The 17,438-nt window shown below is 37.1% G+C and overlaps 1 long non-coding RNA gene across 1 annotated transcript in view; it reads right to left on the reverse strand.

The window, feature by feature from the left end:
- Positions 1 to 500: 500 nt before the first annotated feature.
- LOC138702330 (uncharacterized) overlaps positions 501 to 17,438 on the reverse strand; it is a 62,435-nt gene continuing 45,497 nt past the window's right edge. The window contains exon 3 of the long non-coding RNA XR_011332839.1: positions 501 to 629. This is a non-coding gene — a long non-coding RNA (uncharacterized lncRNA). The remainder of the gene's footprint in view (positions 630 to 17,438) is intronic.

The following is a 17,438-nucleotide window of genomic DNA, read 5'->3' on the forward strand; positions in this document are numbered from 1 at the left end:
ACTTGAAGCGCTTGTACGGGAGTCTACGTAGCCCTCAGAAGTTCTTGCGCTAAGCCTCTCTTATCACTGTGAAGTCCGTGACTATCTCTATCGCACGCTTCTAGGACGTTGGATAGGACGAATGGGAAATATCGACAATGCTTCAATGAAATGGCCCCCGCGATCCCCTGACTTAAGCCCATGTAATTTTTTTTCTTATAGAATTACATAAAGGACAGAGTTACCATGGGACCTGTACCCTAAAATCTGTGAATGAGTATTCAAGAAGCCGCAGCCCCAGTGTCACCTGACATGTTATCCAGAGTCTGGTGTTCGTCTGTTTTTAACATATTTTGATGAAATTGTTATTCACGCGCAAAAGTTATACGTATTTTCGGGATGCTTACAATTTCTCTTTCCTATTGTCTCTGCTTCATACATAAAAATTCTGTACCGAACTATGATAAAATTTAACGAATACACACAAATACTTGCACTTTAAAAGGGCGTTATCGACTTACCAGACTGCAAAATACTGTCTGGTCTTGGGTGTTGTGGTGTGGCTTACGTCTGGCTCATCGATTGATGAACGCAAGCACGTCTGATGCGCGTGTTCCCAGCCGAGAGTTGAGCTGAACTCTCTGTAGCATCTGAAAAAAGGAAATGGCATTGAAACCAAGGGATACGTAGCAAAATATGAAAACGCAAAACTTAGTTTCTCTCTATTTATATATATATATATAATACTAATAATAATAATAATAATAATAATAATAATAATAATAATAATAAAATAAACTCAGGAAGTATGCAATCATAGTAGTAATTTAGGCCCAAGAATATATAACAAATTTATATTTAAATATCCTAATCTTGTCAATTCTAATAGTTCTAGTATTAAATTTAAAAAGTTATGTATGGATTTTATAAAAGTTGAAAAATTGTAAATTTAAATTTATATACTATAATTGCACAGTAGACATAAGACACATTGTATTGTATAATTATTAATTTCAATTCAGGAATCCGCCCCTGAGCACGAGTTCTACTCTTTCAGGGGCGAGCTAAAGTTTTTCTGTATATATTATATTTTGTTACAATTATTAGCAAAATAATAAATAAATAAATAAATAAATAAATAAATTGGGAAACTATTGGTGAAAATTTGATAAAAATGGAAGGACTCTACATGGTTACAAAATTACAATTTTAGGATTTTATAAAATAAGTGAAGGTGAGAATTCTAATGTCAAAGACGAGCCGTTCAGTGCTTTAAATACTTGGACTCATAGCATTATTACAATCAGACAACCGTAGCAGCTGATAAAGGGTCGTAAAATAATCAATAGAAGTCCTTTAATGTTTTAATAGAGGAGTTCGGAAATATAAGAGAAATTATTGCTGAAGACTTCAACGGTAGAACAGAACGAAAACCAGAGAACAAAACCACAGAATCAATTGAAGAAAATACAGAAAATGACAATGGAGAAAGATTGATTGATATTCCTGAACAAAGTTCTTTTAAAAATTTGAATGGCTTTTATCATCATAGAGAAATACGTAAGTATAGAAGGCATCAGAATACACTGCAGTTATTATTATAGTTAGACAGGAAACAAAGTTAATACAAGACGTCAAATTAGATAATGACAAATATTTATCAATTTCTTGTGAATTCAAAAATTTAATTTCCATTTAGAGTTATACAAATTGGAGAAAAACAAATTAAAATTATGAAAATCTTTAAATTGAAATACATATTTCAAAATACATCTATATATATATATATATATATATATATATATATATATATATATATATATAGAACAGTGTTTCTTAATCTTTCTGATGAGGAAGCCCCTCTTTTCCTCACATTACTTTAGTGCCCCCCTCCCCTGGGCTAAGATGTGAAATGTAGAATCTATTCTGAACCACCAAATTTGAGTTAGACGACAATCGAACATTCAAAGACAGATCGGGTGTGTAAGGCGCGCGACAGCTGTTCTGATAGTTATTCATTCCAATGAACCAAAAGCAGACAGATTAATTCTCCTTCCGATTTTCAATCTGTTCTGAAGAACATGTCGCCTTTGTTTGGCAAAGGGGAGATGAGAAACTTCGTATATAATAAAAATGTAAAATAATTTTATTATATTATTTTTTATTCAACACAAAATAGTCAGATGATTAAATTTTCATAAAGCAACTTTTAAAATTATTATTGTTATTATTATTATTCTATTCTCACTGGAAGAAAGGTAATTCGTGGATCTCAACAAAAAAGGGACTTTCGAGCAGTCAGTGGACGCAAGCCATTAAGGATACCCATGAGTGAAATTTGTAAATCCGAAACTATTCAGTCAATCCTTATGAAATTTTTACCACACATATTCATTGATTATAATAAAAAACTGACAAAGTTTCATCCTCTTAAGGCAAATAGTTTCTGAGTAATAAAATATTTACTATTTTTTATAACTACGCTACAAAATGCCCCCTGCGTTGTAATTTTATTTGAAATGTTTTGATTTTTGGTCAGGACATCCCCCATGCATATGGTTCTTTAATTTGCTATCAAGTTTCTGTGTAATGTTATTAATTTGACTTGTGGAATTTTTTTTCTTTTGTGATATACATTTTTCACTCATGGGTATCCTTAAGATGAACTGTAATGCAATACCTGTACGTACTCTCCCTGGTAGAACTCTTGACTCAACCCGTTGCAGAAGATGCGACGAGCAAGAAACGCTTCCTCACGTCTTGGGTTTCTGCCATCATGGAGAATTGCTCCGAATCAACAGACATAATACGGGTCGTTCTCTCATCGCAGCTTCCATCCGTCAGAATGCTTCCTATGAGGTTTATAAGGAGATTGGTTGCGTCTCTTCTGATGGCTCTACTAGACGGGCTGATATCATCATAATTGATCGGCAGAAGGATAAGGGTGTCATTCTTGATCCCACAATCCGTTTTGAGATGCACGAGCAACAGCCACAAGAGGTGTGTCGTGAAAAACAAGTCATATATGAGCCTTGTTGTCAGCATCTTGGAGCACAATATCACATCACACATTGGACAGTTTTTGGGCTCATGTTCGGTGCCCGTGGCACGATCCCACTTGAAACTTTAAATCAACTTAAACAATACAAAATTTCTGATGCAACGATTGATGCCATAGGATCTCACGTGTTAAAATCATCCTCAGCTATAATTAGTAATCATTTGTACCCAACAAAATTTTTATTGTAAATGATTTCCTACGTTTTCTTATCTTAATGTTTTTTGTTTTTCTTTCCAAATGTCACAAAATTGTTTTGTTTACTTATTATTCTTTATGAATTGATTAGTAGGCCGATCTATCGAACCCTTATTTAGGGCGGCTTTTGTCTAAACAAATTTCATTATTATTATTATTATTATTATTATTATTATTATTATTATTATTATTATTATTATTGTTTAGTCAACTGTCGAAAGACAGGTCTGAACCTCACAAGTGATACCAATAAGGTACCACTTATGAGACAACTAGGCCAGGAGATAATAGGTATTATCATTATTATTATTATTATTATTATTATTATTATTATTATTATTATTATTATTATTATTGAATATATGCACATCTGATTTCAATATTGGATTATTCTGTACAACTTGGGCAAAGGCGAAGAACAGTTGCGAACAAAATGGAATAAGAGAATTTATTGAAGTACCAGGTAGGGGAATACAGTTCAAGCGGGGCGAAGTGGGGCGAGGCCAGTGAGGTCAGGTGGCCGTGGTAGATTCGGCAATGGTGGACACCCCGGAACCCGCTCTCACCGCTACAATCAGCAGAGGAAACAGATGGAGATCGTGAGCCTGTGTTAATTGGCTGGTCTTTGACCTTCAAGGGCGTGATCTTTTTAAACAGTTCAATAGAAATCGCAAATTGTTAGAAAGTCAGAATACAACATATGGCCGTCATGTCAAACACCCCTCTAGCGTTCCATTTGGAGAAGAGATCATGATTATCACCATAATCATCGTCATCACATGCCTTTGGTCCATTTCGTCCTAATTCTTTGTGAGGTTACTGGATGTCCACGGTCAACACGACACGAGGTCTCTGCTACTACTCACCAGAGGGCACACCATTCCAGAGCGAGATAAATCTCTAACATTTTGCCGGGAAACGAACCTGTTCCTGAAGAAGGAAATTAACTTTTTTATGCTAATATAATTCCAACGATTAAGCTTGCTTGTGCCATTTCGTTTTGTACTTTTACGAAGAACAGAAACAGAATATGCGATGTGAAATGTATTTTTTTTGTAAGGTTTATAATTTATTTTTTTTTTCTTAGTAAATATTTCACTTACAGTAGTTCCATCTTTTAAAAGGTCCTTTTAATGTTGTAAACATACCATTTTTACAGTTTTCGTAGGTGTTATTTGTTAATTCTCTCAAATTGGTCTTTATATGAAATCAAAAGCACAGAATATCGATTTGTTCAAATAGAACGAAAAGTGATTTTCTATCAGTCATACTTTATTACACACAGTTATTTCTACTTTCAGTTGCGATTTAAGCCTTCCTGGCAAATGACCGCAAAGTTTCGTAAGGTAGGCTTACCACTTTCTTAAAGGATTACCGGTCACTATCATAGATAAACACATTAGAAAACCTCCAACTCAATGTATACGATCGAGAGACTACTGTAACAATAATTTAACTACAAAATCTTTAATTTGAGATAGGATCAAACATTTGAAATCTGATATAACAGCATTGTGTAGAACGACATCCCAATGTTTCTAGAGGGCGCTATGTTTGTAGGAGGGAAATACTCTATTTTGTCACGAAGAAGTTGCGTTATTAAGGATTCAATAAATGCTGGAAACGGGAAAACGACCTAACGTAATGCAAGTTATTATTCCAGCAAACGCCTCACTTGTAAGTGAATGTTACTGCCACTTGTGGTAAAAATCACAACTACATTTCATGTTACACTGCCCGATCGGTGTTACAGGTAGGCCTATGCAATATACCAACAATTCTATTATTATTATTATTATTATTATTATTATTATTATCATTATTATTATTATTATTATTATTATTATTATTATTATTATTATTATATTACTGCCCAAAGATAGAACCCTTAATGATTTATCCGTTTAAATGAAATATTTAGCCACAATATCCATACCACATAATATGGTTTTCGGTTTAACAAATGCATATGAATATAATGGTTGAACATTAAACTGACAACACATTCCCTCTGCGTCACCGTTTTTGGTGTGTGAAATAAGTAATGGGAAAGTTAAGTGCGAGTGTTTTACATTTGCCGCAGTCAGTCTGACAACTGTGTTTGACAAATGGCTGATGCGACGTGTATAGGAAGTGGTACCATTCTCAGCTATACTAGCAACATGCTCACAAACTGGGCGCCATACTCTAGGACACACGCCAAAAACGCTGGCGCCAGCTCTACCTGAGCTGTTCAACGGCCTGTGCCTTTAATATTAAAATGTAACAGGGTCGTCAACACCTAATTACTGACCAGCTGAACAGAAGTTATTAATATGGCTACTTTGTCTCCAACTGAAATTCTAAATAGCCTATAGTTCAGCGTTTCTCAAACTATGGTCCGCGGACCACCTGTGGTCCTCGAGACCTGCCCTTGTGGTCCTTCAAAAAAGACAGAAGAAAAAATAAAATTCGAACGAATTGCGTATCACACTGTAGCTTAAAATCTCAGAGTTTGGAAATGACACTTTTTCTCCCAGTACTGACATTTTATGAAATTTGTTACCCTGCTCGTCTATTGACTTCCCACTCTACTCTCAGCAACAAACGGGGGATTTAAAGCACTGTGAACGTGGTGTTTCTTGACATCTTTTCCCTGCACATCTGGCGCCGCGCCTGTAACCCAGCCAGGGACCACCCGAATTCATAACAGAAGACCAAAGTACCGAATCTTAATTCAGTTTTAAAATATAAGTGTACTGGCATTAAAATATGCTTCGAAAATTATAAACTTTTTTTCGAAGGGAACAAGAATAAGGTAGTCCGCGGAACTGTTCTGACTTTAAAAAATGGTCCGCACTTCAAAAAAGTTTGAGAAACGCTGGTCTATACAAAAAGGTGATTTTATATTTCAGTGATAGTAATGCCAACATTGTAGCCTAATAAAACTGGCAAATTCTGTAAATAATGGATATTCATAATATTGTAAATTTTGATACTGAACAACAATGTAATTTTATTATCTCAACAATAATTATCACTCTCTGCAATTTAATTTCACTCCCGTCAACAATGGGATTTGCTCTCCGCACGGCAACACAGCGTTCGTTATTGCACTCCACAAACGACAATGACAATTTACTTGGACTATTACGAACAACAATGAACTGTTAATCTTAACTAAAATTCACAAAGCACTATTTACAACACAGAACTGTCAGTTCTCAGTTCACAGCTCGTTTGTCTTGGCTAGTTCTTCTAGCTCAGTCACTCGCGTTCACAGAATCTCGAACCCCAGACCTTCAGAGACGATCCGCTGCACTTCGAACTCAGGTCCTCCCAACTGCGGTCCACTGCACCCGAACTCCGGGCTTCAGGCTCCACAGTTACGGACACAACTCAAGTCGCGCTCTGGTCTCGAAGCTGGCTTCACTGCTACACAAGACTGTCTGGCTTGCTCTCCACTGACTTTGCTGGTCGTGAGTTCGAATCTCACGTCGCTGTCACAATATCTGTTAAAAATTGTCAGATTGGCAACACGTAGCCTATAACCAGTTATTCCCATCGGACATAACCAACAACACTCCGACCCAATAAGGCAAACTGAAGCACTGCCATGATTATCTAACTTACATCATAAGAATTAAGCCCCCTGCATCGATATTCATAAACAGAAGAACAATACTAAAAAGTAGTACAGTACAGTAGGCCTGCAGTTGTTTAAGTAAATTTATGCTCGACCATGCCGAAATGTAGTAATTATACACCTGGTAGCAGTCCTGTAATGCATGCCATTAAAGTACAGGTGTTCAGCCAATGACAAGTCAGCTTACAGGTGTTCAGCCAATGACAAGTCAGCTTTGTACCGTTATAAAACCGCAAGTATCGATTATTCTCGGATATGCAATCGAAAGAGAATTAGCGAAAAGTCACGGAGGCTGGAAATAGAATACTGTCGCAGAAGGTTATGTTCTGTTACTATAATAATTAGAGTTAATTGTAAATAATATTCAAATAAATTCAATTTGTCATCTCGTTTTTCAATTCTAAATCAATTTTCAGGTTATACCAGAGTAATCTTCATCTTATTCTGTGCCAAGGTCAATGAAATTCGGCCTCGGAAAAAATCAATACTTTCGCGTTTGCGCACATCTCACAATTCCGGTCAGTTCGCACATAACCATAATTTTGAATACTTTCAAGTTAGAAATATGGTCGAGCATAAAAAGTCGTATGAAACTTGCCTATAATGGTAATTAAGACGCTCGCTTGCGCTCGTTTCATAAACAATCATACTTGCGTCTTAATTACTACCATTATAGGCTCGTTGCATAATGTACTATTCTGGAAAAATGAATTATAATATAAGCACGAAGTCAAATGGGATTATAGAGACTGCCTTCTTTCATTCGGGTGCGTACTCAATGACGTGATTTGCGGGGTTACGTCTTTTGAATAGGTTCAAACGGTGTTACCATTCTTGGCATGGCGGTGGAACTGAGCTATCGCGAACTGACCAGAACGCATCGTGATGAAGTACTCGTCATCTTCGTCACTCACGAAACAGCAGGAAGAAGCACTTCCTTGCTTTCACGGTGTCATGCTCGGCTAATAAGGTCTTCGCGTCATCGCCAGGGAGTCCGACTGTTGCTGCAGCCACATGCGGTACATGCATTACAGACGATTACTTCTCGGCGATAAGTTAGTGTATGGCGAAACACTCGTACCTTCCCAGTACGACTGCACTGTTATTAGGAATGAAGGAGTAACCTTTTTATTATTTTATTATTTACATGTTTATTTCCTTATTTAGGTCTTACACACTTATTTAATTATTCATATAGTATTTACTTGCTTCTATTTATCTCTCTGCCTGTCTGTATGTCTACCTCTCTGTATGTCTATCTGTCTGGATGTCTACCTCTCTGTATGTCTATCTGTCTGTATGTCTACCTCTCTGTATGTCTATCTGTCTGTATGTCTACCTCTCTGTATGTCTATCTGTCTGTATGTCTACCTCTCTGTATGTCTATCTGTCTGTATGTCTATCTGTCTGTATGTCTACCTCTCTGTATGTCTATCTGTCTGTATGTCTACCTCTCTGTATGTCTATCTGTCTGTATGTCTACCTCTCTGTACGTCTATCTGTCTGTATGTCTACCTCTCTGTACGTCTATCTGTCTGTATGTCTACCTCTCTGTATGTCTATCTGTCTGTATGTCTACCTCTCTGTATGTCTATCTGTCTGTATGTCTACCTCTCTGTATGTCTGTCTGTCTGTATGTCTACCTCTCTGTATGTCTATCTGTCTGTATGTCTACCTCTCTGTATGTCTATCTGTCTGTATGTCTACCTCTCTGTATGTCTATCTGTCTGTATGTCTACCTCTCTGTACGTCTATCTGTCTGTATGTCTACCTCTCTGTATGTCTATCTGTCTGTATGTCTACCTCTCTGTATGTCTATCTGTCTGTATGTCTACCTCTCTGTATGTCTGTCTGTATGTCTACCTCTCAGTATGTCTATCTGTCTGTATGTCTACCTCTCTATATGTCTATCTGTCTGTATGTCTACCTCTCTATATGTCTATCTGTCTGTATGTCTACCTCTCTATATGTCTATCTGTCTGTATGTCTACCTCTCTATATGTCTATCTGTCTGTATGTCTACCTCTCTGTATGTCTATCTGTCTGTATGTCTACCTCTCTGTATGTCTGTCTGTATGTCTACCTCTCAGTATGTCTATCTGTCTGTATGTCTACCTCTCTATATGTCTATCTGTCTGTATGTCTACCGCTCTGTACGTCTATCTGTCTGTATGTCTACCTCTCTGTATGTCTATCTGTCTGTATGTCTACCTCTCTATATGTCTATCTGTCTGTATGTCTACCTCTCTGTATGTCTATCTGTCTGTATGTCTACCTCTCTGTATGTCTGTCTGTATGTCTACCTCTCAGTATGTCTATCTGTCTGTATGTCTACCTCTCTATATGTCTATCTGTCTGTATGTCTACCTCTCTATATGTCTATCTGTCTGTATGTCTACCTCTCAGTATGTCTATCTGTCTGTATGTCTACCTCTCTATATGTCTATCTGTCTGTATGTCTACCTCTCTGTATGTCTATCTGTCTGTATGTCTACCTCTCTGTATGTCTGTCTGTATGTCTACCTCTCAGTATGTCTATCTGTCTGTATGTCTACCTCTCTATATGTCTATCTGTCTGTATGTCTACCTCTCTATATGTCTACCTGTCTGTATGTCTACCTCTCTGTATGTCTATCTGTCTGTATGTCTACCTCTCTGTATGTCTGTCTGTATGTCTACCTCTCAGTATGTCTATCTGTCTGTATGTCTACCTCTCTATATGTCTATCTGTCTGTATGTCTACCTCTCTATATGTCTATCTGTCTGTATGTCTACCTCTCTATATGTCTATCTGTCTGTATGTCTACCTCTCTATATGTCTATCTGTCTGTATGTCTACCTCTCTATATGTCTATCTGTCTGTATGTCTACCTCTCTATATGTCTATCTGTCTGTATGTCTACCTCTCAGTATGTCTATCTGTCTGTATGTCTACCTCTCTGTATGTCTATCTGTCTGTATGTCTACCTCTCTATATGTCTATCTGTCTGTATGTCTACCTCTCTATATGTCTATCTGTCTGTATGTCTACCTCTCTATATGTCTATCTGTCTGTATGTCTACCTCTCTATATGTCTATCTGTCTGTATGTCTACCTCTCTGTATGTCTATCTGTCTGTATGTCTACCTCTCTGTATGTCTGTCTGTATGTCTACCTCTCAGTATGTCTATCTGTCTGTATGTCTACCTCTCTATATGTCTGTCTGTATGTCTACCGCTCTGTACGTCTATCTGTCTGTATGTCTACCTCTCTGTATGTCTATCTGTCTGTATGTCTACCTCTCTATATGTCTATCTGTCTGTATGTCTACCTCTCTGTATGTCTATCTGTCTGTATGTCTACCTCTCTGTATGTCTGTCTGTATGTCTACCTCTCAGTATGTCTATCTGTCTGTATGTCTACCTCTCTATATGTCTATCTGTCTGTATGTCTACCGCTCTGTACGTCTATCTGTCTGTATGTCTACCTCTCTGTATGTCTATCTGTCTGTATGTCTACCTCTCTGTATGTCTATTTGTCTGTATGTCTATCTGTCTGTATGTCTACCTCTCTGTATGTCTATCTGTCTGTATGTCTACCTCTCTGTATGTCTATCTGTCTGTATGTCTACCTCTCTATATGTCTATCTGTCTGTATGTCTACCTCTCTATATGTCTATCTGTCTGTATGTCTACCTCTCTGTATGTCTATTTGTCTGTATGTCTATCTGTCTGTATGTCTACCTCTCTATATGTCTATCTGTCTGTATGTCTACCGCTCTGTACGTCTATCTGTCTGTATGTCTACCTCTCTGTATGTCTATCTGTCTGTATGTCTACCTCTCTGTATGTCTATCTGTCTGTATGTCTACCTCTCTGTATGTCTATTTGTCTGTATGTCTATCTGTCTGTATGTCTACCTCTCTATATGTCTATCTGTCTGTATGTCTACCGCTCTGTACGTCTATCTGTCTGTATGTCTACCTCTCTGTATGTCTATCTGTCTGTATGTCTACCTATCTGTATGTCTATCTGTCTGTATGTCTACCTCTCTGTATGTCTATTTGTCTGTATGTCTATCTGTCTGTATGTCTACCTCTCTGTATGTCTATCTGTCTGTATGTCTACCTCTCTGTATGTCTATCTGTCTGTATGTCTACCTCTCTGTACGTCTATCTGTCTGTATGTCTACCTCTCTGTACGTCTATCTGTCTGTATGTCTACCTCTCAGTATGTCTATCTGTCTGTATGTCTACCTCTCTATATGTCTATCTGTCTGTATGTCTACCGCTCTGTACGTCTATCTGTCTGTATGTCTACCTCTCTGTATGTCTATCTGTCTGTATGTCTACCTCTCTGTATGTCTGTCTGTATGTCTACCTCTCAGTATGTCTATCTGTCTGTATGTCTACCTCTCTATATGTCTATCTGTCTGTATGTCTACCGCTCTGTACGTCTATCTGTCTGTTTGTCTACCTCTCTGTACGTCTATCTGTCTGTATGTCTACCTCTCTGTATGTCTATCTGTCTGTATGTCTACCTCTCTGTATGTCTATTTGTCTGTATGTCTATCTGTCTGTATGTCTACCTCTCTGTATGTCTATCTGTCTGTATGTCTACCTCTCTGTATGTCTATTTGTCTGTATGTCTATCTGTCTGTATGTCTACCTCTCTGTATGTCTATCTGTCTGTATGTCTACCTCTCTGTATGTCTATCTGTCTGTATGTCTACCTCTCTGTACGTCTATCTGTCTGTATGTCTACCTCTCTGTATGTCTGTCTGTATGTCTACCTCTCAGTATGTCTATCTGTCTGTATGTCTACCTCTCTGTATGTCTGTCTGTATGTCTACCTCTCAGTATGTCTATCTGTCTGTATGTCTACCTCTCTGTATGTCTGTCTGTATGTCTACCTCTCAGTATGTCTATCTGTCTGTATGTCTACCTCTCTATATGTCTATCTGTCTGTATGTCTACCGCTCTGTACGTCTATCTGTCTGTATGCCTACCTCTCTGTATGTCTATCTGTCTGTATGTCTACCTCTCTGTATGTCTATCTGTCTGTATGTCTACCTCTCTGTATGTCTATTTGTCTGTATGTCTATCTGTCTGTATGTCTACCTCTCTGTATGTCTATCTGTCTGTATGTCTACCTCTCTGTACGTCTATCTGTCTGTATGTCTACCTCTCTGTATGTCTATCTGTCTGTATGTCTACCTCTCTGTATGTCTATCTGTCTGTATGTCTACCTCTCTGTATGTCTGTCTGTATGTCTACCTCTCAGTATGTCTATCTGTCTGTATGTCTACCTCTCTATATGTCTATCTGTCTGTATGTCTACCTCTCTATATGTCTATCTGTCTGTATGTCTACCTCTCTGTATGTCTATCTGTCTGTATGTCTACCTCTCTGTATGTCTATCTGTCTGTATGTCTACCTCTCTGTATGTCTGTCTGTATGTCTACCTCTCAGTATGTCTATCTGTCTGTATGTCTACCTCTCTATATGTCTATCTGTCTGTATGTCTACCTCTCTGTACGTCTATCTGTCTGTATGTCTACCTTTCTGTCCGTCCGTCCATCCATCCATCTATGTATTTATTTATTTACTCTTTTCTTATTTATTTATATATTTATTTATTTACTTATTTATTTTTCTATTTGTCTATTTATTTAAGCCTATTTACTTACTTACCTACCTACCTATACATCTATCCATTTATTCATTTACGGTCTTACTAATAAAAACTCTATATACAGACGTTTAACTGCCTTATACTTATACAATGAGTAGCTCATTTATAAGTCGTGTGTAAATTCCTTACTAATAATCACTACATACGTCGTGTATAACAGTACAACTGTTACACAGCTACGTCATAGTTTCGTCATTACTTCGTTACGAAAGGTAATAGAATATCTGAGGTTCTCTACTGGATCCGGTAGAGCGCTCTAGTGTGACGTGTTAAATATCGATAGTACAACTGGCTCTAATCGATTACCACACTACATTTTGGTCAAAGAGTACAAGCGACAGCAATATTATTCTAATAATTCTATGACCTTTGGTTTGTTCTTCTGTGGTTACAAGGTAAACATCATCATAAAATGACAGTCGATACGAACAGCTGTTAAAGGAGCGGCCATTTTTTCCCTACATACAACGCTTAAACAAGGGTTTCGTGTATATAACTACTGCAAAGCAATTCCCATTGTATAGTTACAGCCTGTTTATACGTCCATAGCTTATTCACGGTTTATTAGTAACGTTTTCTGTCTCAACTCTGCATAAGTCTCGTATAAAAACTATACACGGTTTATTAGTAAGACTGTTACTTTTTACTTATTTAAATATTTAATTAGTTGTTTGTTTATTTATTTATTTATTCAGAAGAAGTTTCGGATATAAGGCTTTCCCTTACATTCCACGAGGTTACAAATATGCAATAAGCCTATATAAATATCCAAGCAGTGAAAAGAATAAAAATACCAACATATTATATAAAATAATAAAACTGAAATGAAAATGATACCGCCGTACAAGAAAGTGAAATATAGATCTATAGATTGGAATACAACATAATTAAATCAGTATATAAAAATGCAATGTAATAAAATAATAAAAACGAAAAAAATAAATTAAAATAATAAAAGAAGCTACGATGATAAGTGAATCTGGTGATCAAGGGAGTGTAGTGACGGTGAAAAATATACGTATATATATATATATATATATATATATATATATATATATATATATATATATATATAAAAACTGTGCAGGGATAAGGGCTTATAACAGAAGGGAATTCAAATTGAAGAAGTGGAGTTTTAGTTTATTTCTAAAACTTGATAATGTCCGATAATCTCCTACATGCTGTGGTAGAGAGTTCCAGAGATGAACTGCAGAAACTGTGAAAAATGAATGGTAGAGGAATGTACTATGTTTAGGAATGGAGAGTGTGATATGGTGTTGTGAGCGAGTATCTATATCGTGATATGAGGGCCAATTTTGAAAACGAGAAGCTAAGTAGCTAGGGTTGCAATTCTGAAAAATATTCAAGAGTAGGTTCAAAGAATGAAAGGTTCTCCGATGTTTGAGACGGACACAGGACAGCATATTTAGTGAAGGTGAGATAGGTCAGATCTACGAATGTTGAAAAGTCGAACACATGCGCTGTAGTCTGTCTGTCTGTCTGTCTGTCTGTCAGTCTCACGTTGAGGTCGGTGAAGAGAGTATCACAGTAGGCTAATCAAAATGAGGCATCAAGAGCGACTGTACTAGATTCTTCTGAAGTGCCAACGAAAGAAATTTCGGATTATTTAATGTGTGAATTTTCATAAAAATTATTTTACATATTACAATGTGTGTATGGTTCATATATTCCAACTTAAGCTTCTACCTATACGTATAAATTCCTAGATTTTTTACTGTATCAATATATGGGATACTATTTCCATTTATTTTAATAGTAGGTAAGTTATATTATGATGTAGAGTAAGGGAGGGTATTGTCGGATACCATTTTGATGTTTCAAAATAAAGGTAATTGAAAAAAGTTAGAACTGGAATTACTTAGTATTATAATAACCTCTTGGGGTTCCTGCAGATTGTACTTAAGTATTAGGTAATTTACATAATATGCATTTGCTGTATAACTTGCAAAGACAAAACAGAAATAATATCATCACTGACAGAATGGGAAGCTAATGTCGGATACATTAGACATTATTATGTAAGAGGTATGATAATGCATTTAAAATAATATATTGCATATCAGAAACTATTACAATAGTGTTCTGTTTAGTCAACTGATATGCAAGCCTTTTAACATCATTTCTGGTTCATCCAAAATATTTTCTCTCCATCATTAACACTTAGTCAACTAGCTTCTCTTCAAGTGAAGCTGGGGGTATTGGTTTTCGTCCAAGTTTCGATTTAACGGCTTTGGTGGGCTCAGAGTTGGACCGTACATAATCAAATAATGTTGATCGAGGTACATTGAATCTTTTGGAAGCAGCAAGATAGCCCATTCTTTTCTCCCGTACTGCGACAATGGCATTTACCATATTTTCAGACTTCCATTTTTTTTAGACTGAATCTCTTTTTTCTTTTACTTTAGGCATCTAAAAATATCAGAAGAAGAAACAATTCGTTACTTCATAATATTCTATTAATTAGAAAATTAATTACTTACATTAATTAAAAATACCCATGTGTAAAAATGTAGTGGTTTGTTATAGAAAACATGTAAATGGGTTTAAGGCAGCTTTTATGTAGCGAGCAGCATTGAAAGACAGCCGACAATGCCCTCGGCTAGTATCCGACATTGCCCTCGGCTAGTATCCGACATTGCCCTCAGCTAGTATCCGACATTGGCCGACTCTTCACAAACAGTAAAACAAGCCAGCTTCATGAAACACGTTGTCGATAGCATTTCTGCAATTAGAGAATTAAGAAGCCTTATCTATGGTATATCAAACAGTGCATACCATGTTGTGTAAATATAAGAAAAACTTGTAACGAATAAATCACATTACTTACCCTCAAAAAGTTTTTTTTTTTTTTTTTTTTTTTTTTTGCAGATGCGTTGAAAACACGCTATTCACACACTGTGAAGCACTCAAAAGTAATGGCTATTCATGCAGATGTTCGTCTACTTGTAGAGAACGTAATGCATTATTTTCACATCAGATTGCACCATTCGATGGAAAAGAAATATGTTATCCGAGATTATCCGACATTACCAGACCTATCCGACAATCCCCTCCCTTACTCTAATTAATTTACTTAACGATCTTCGCTGTTCTATTATAATTGCACGTGATTTCCCTGAGTTGATTTTCAGTCTAAATCTTTCGTGCATGAAATAACTGATTTGTTTAATTTATTGCTTTCTTTGCTTGATGCAAATTCCGGTTGACACGGCAGGATTTGAATTCTGCTCTTTATAGTATAAAGACGGCGCTGCAGTAGCTGGACTGTCCGTGCTGACTTCACCTCGGATGAAATCACTTGCATTCATGCGGCGAAGTGAAGGCTGGTTCACAATAAACCGGAAACGAGAATCGGAACGAAAACGAAAACGGTAAAATTGTTAAAATGTGTACATTTAAATATGAATATTCACAATTAACGAAAAGCTTGCCGGAGCCCGGGATCGGGAACGGAGAGTTGGCCAAGTTTCAACTTTGGCGTTCACGTTTCCGATCACAGCCCACTAGATTCATTCTATTGCCCTCTAAAAACTATTTTGTCGTCGTATATTTTGTAGTAAGAAGACCGTGACATAACCTATGCATTATTTTGTTCCGTGCTGTGCATCATGGAGCAAGTTTTATTTGATGAGATTCTAATATTGAGTGTTGAGGCAAATCCTCACGTTTACGATAAGCGGCGCGCCTCGCATAAAGATGAGAAAATTAAGGAGACTACGTGGCTTTCAATAGCTGCATCTTTGAACACCGATCGTAAGTGAATCATATTTTATTACTGTATTGGTTGTATTACACACTACATATTCATGCTTCAATTCAATAACTACTGTTGTGTTCATTTTTGTTCTATTAAATGTTTCTTCTCTAATTATTTTACGTCATGGTAGACTTAAAATAGGTTGTGATAATAAAGATGCATGGGCATATTTATAGTACCGTACCTAATGAAATGTTTCAATTGAAATTTCGAGGTTGGTTAACCTGTGTTTATGTAGGCTGCCTCGTACTCATGAAAGAACGCCATTGGTCAATTATACACAAATAACATCAGAATGCGTAATATCGACTTTACATATCGTTATTGACATACATGTCGATATGCATAGTCGTCTACGTTCTCGGTTTATTGTGAATCAAAAATTTTCATATTCACGTCCTCTGCTTCTCGTTTTCATTCTGGTTCTCGTTCCCGGTTTATTGTGAACCAGCCTTGGCTTGTTTGCAGTTCAACCACAGCACAAGCAGTGTTACGGTCTGGCTACGATACGGACTCAGACGTAACAAGGATCCTTTCGTTGCGGTAGCCGCTACCGTCTCGCACACGCTAGGCCTTACATTATCTCATATTCCTTTGTTGAAAAGCTGTTCCGAATCAAGTGCACGCGTCTCGATAATAACGCCCCTTTCCATGCTGGGACAAGAACTAGCTGCTCGACATGTAGTCAATGCTCCGGCGGCCTTGTTCTAGTTGATCGTGCGGGACGCTCGCACACTGCAGAGTCGAGCGAGGAACCCATCTCGAGCCTGGGTTTCTCACCGCAAATTTCAACTTAACAACTACAGTCTTCGAAACTGCTTACACATTTCATTATCAGGGCAATATACGTAGCACCAGACCTGAAGGACGGCTTATCCTGTTAGGTCCGTTGTGTAGGGCCAGGAAGTTCATGGATTTTCATATGAAGAGTCCACTGCAAGAATGATGGATGTCATTTGAAATATATTTTGCAGGAGAAGCAATTGAAAGTTTGAAATGCTTAGCGCTCAAAGCTTAACTGTGATTTTCCGATCATTACTGGACAATGACTATCAGTGTTAATGCCATATAACTCTCTATGTACATTCTATATGACTTAAGCTATGCATTGACAGTCTCGGTTCATT

The sequence above is a fragment of the Periplaneta americana genome, chromosome 6 (assembly GCF_040183065.1).
Source record: "Periplaneta americana isolate PAMFEO1 chromosome 6, P.americana_PAMFEO1_priV1, whole genome shotgun sequence".
NCBI classification, from domain to species: domain Eukaryota; kingdom Metazoa; phylum Arthropoda; class Insecta; order Blattodea; family Blattidae; genus Periplaneta; species Periplaneta americana.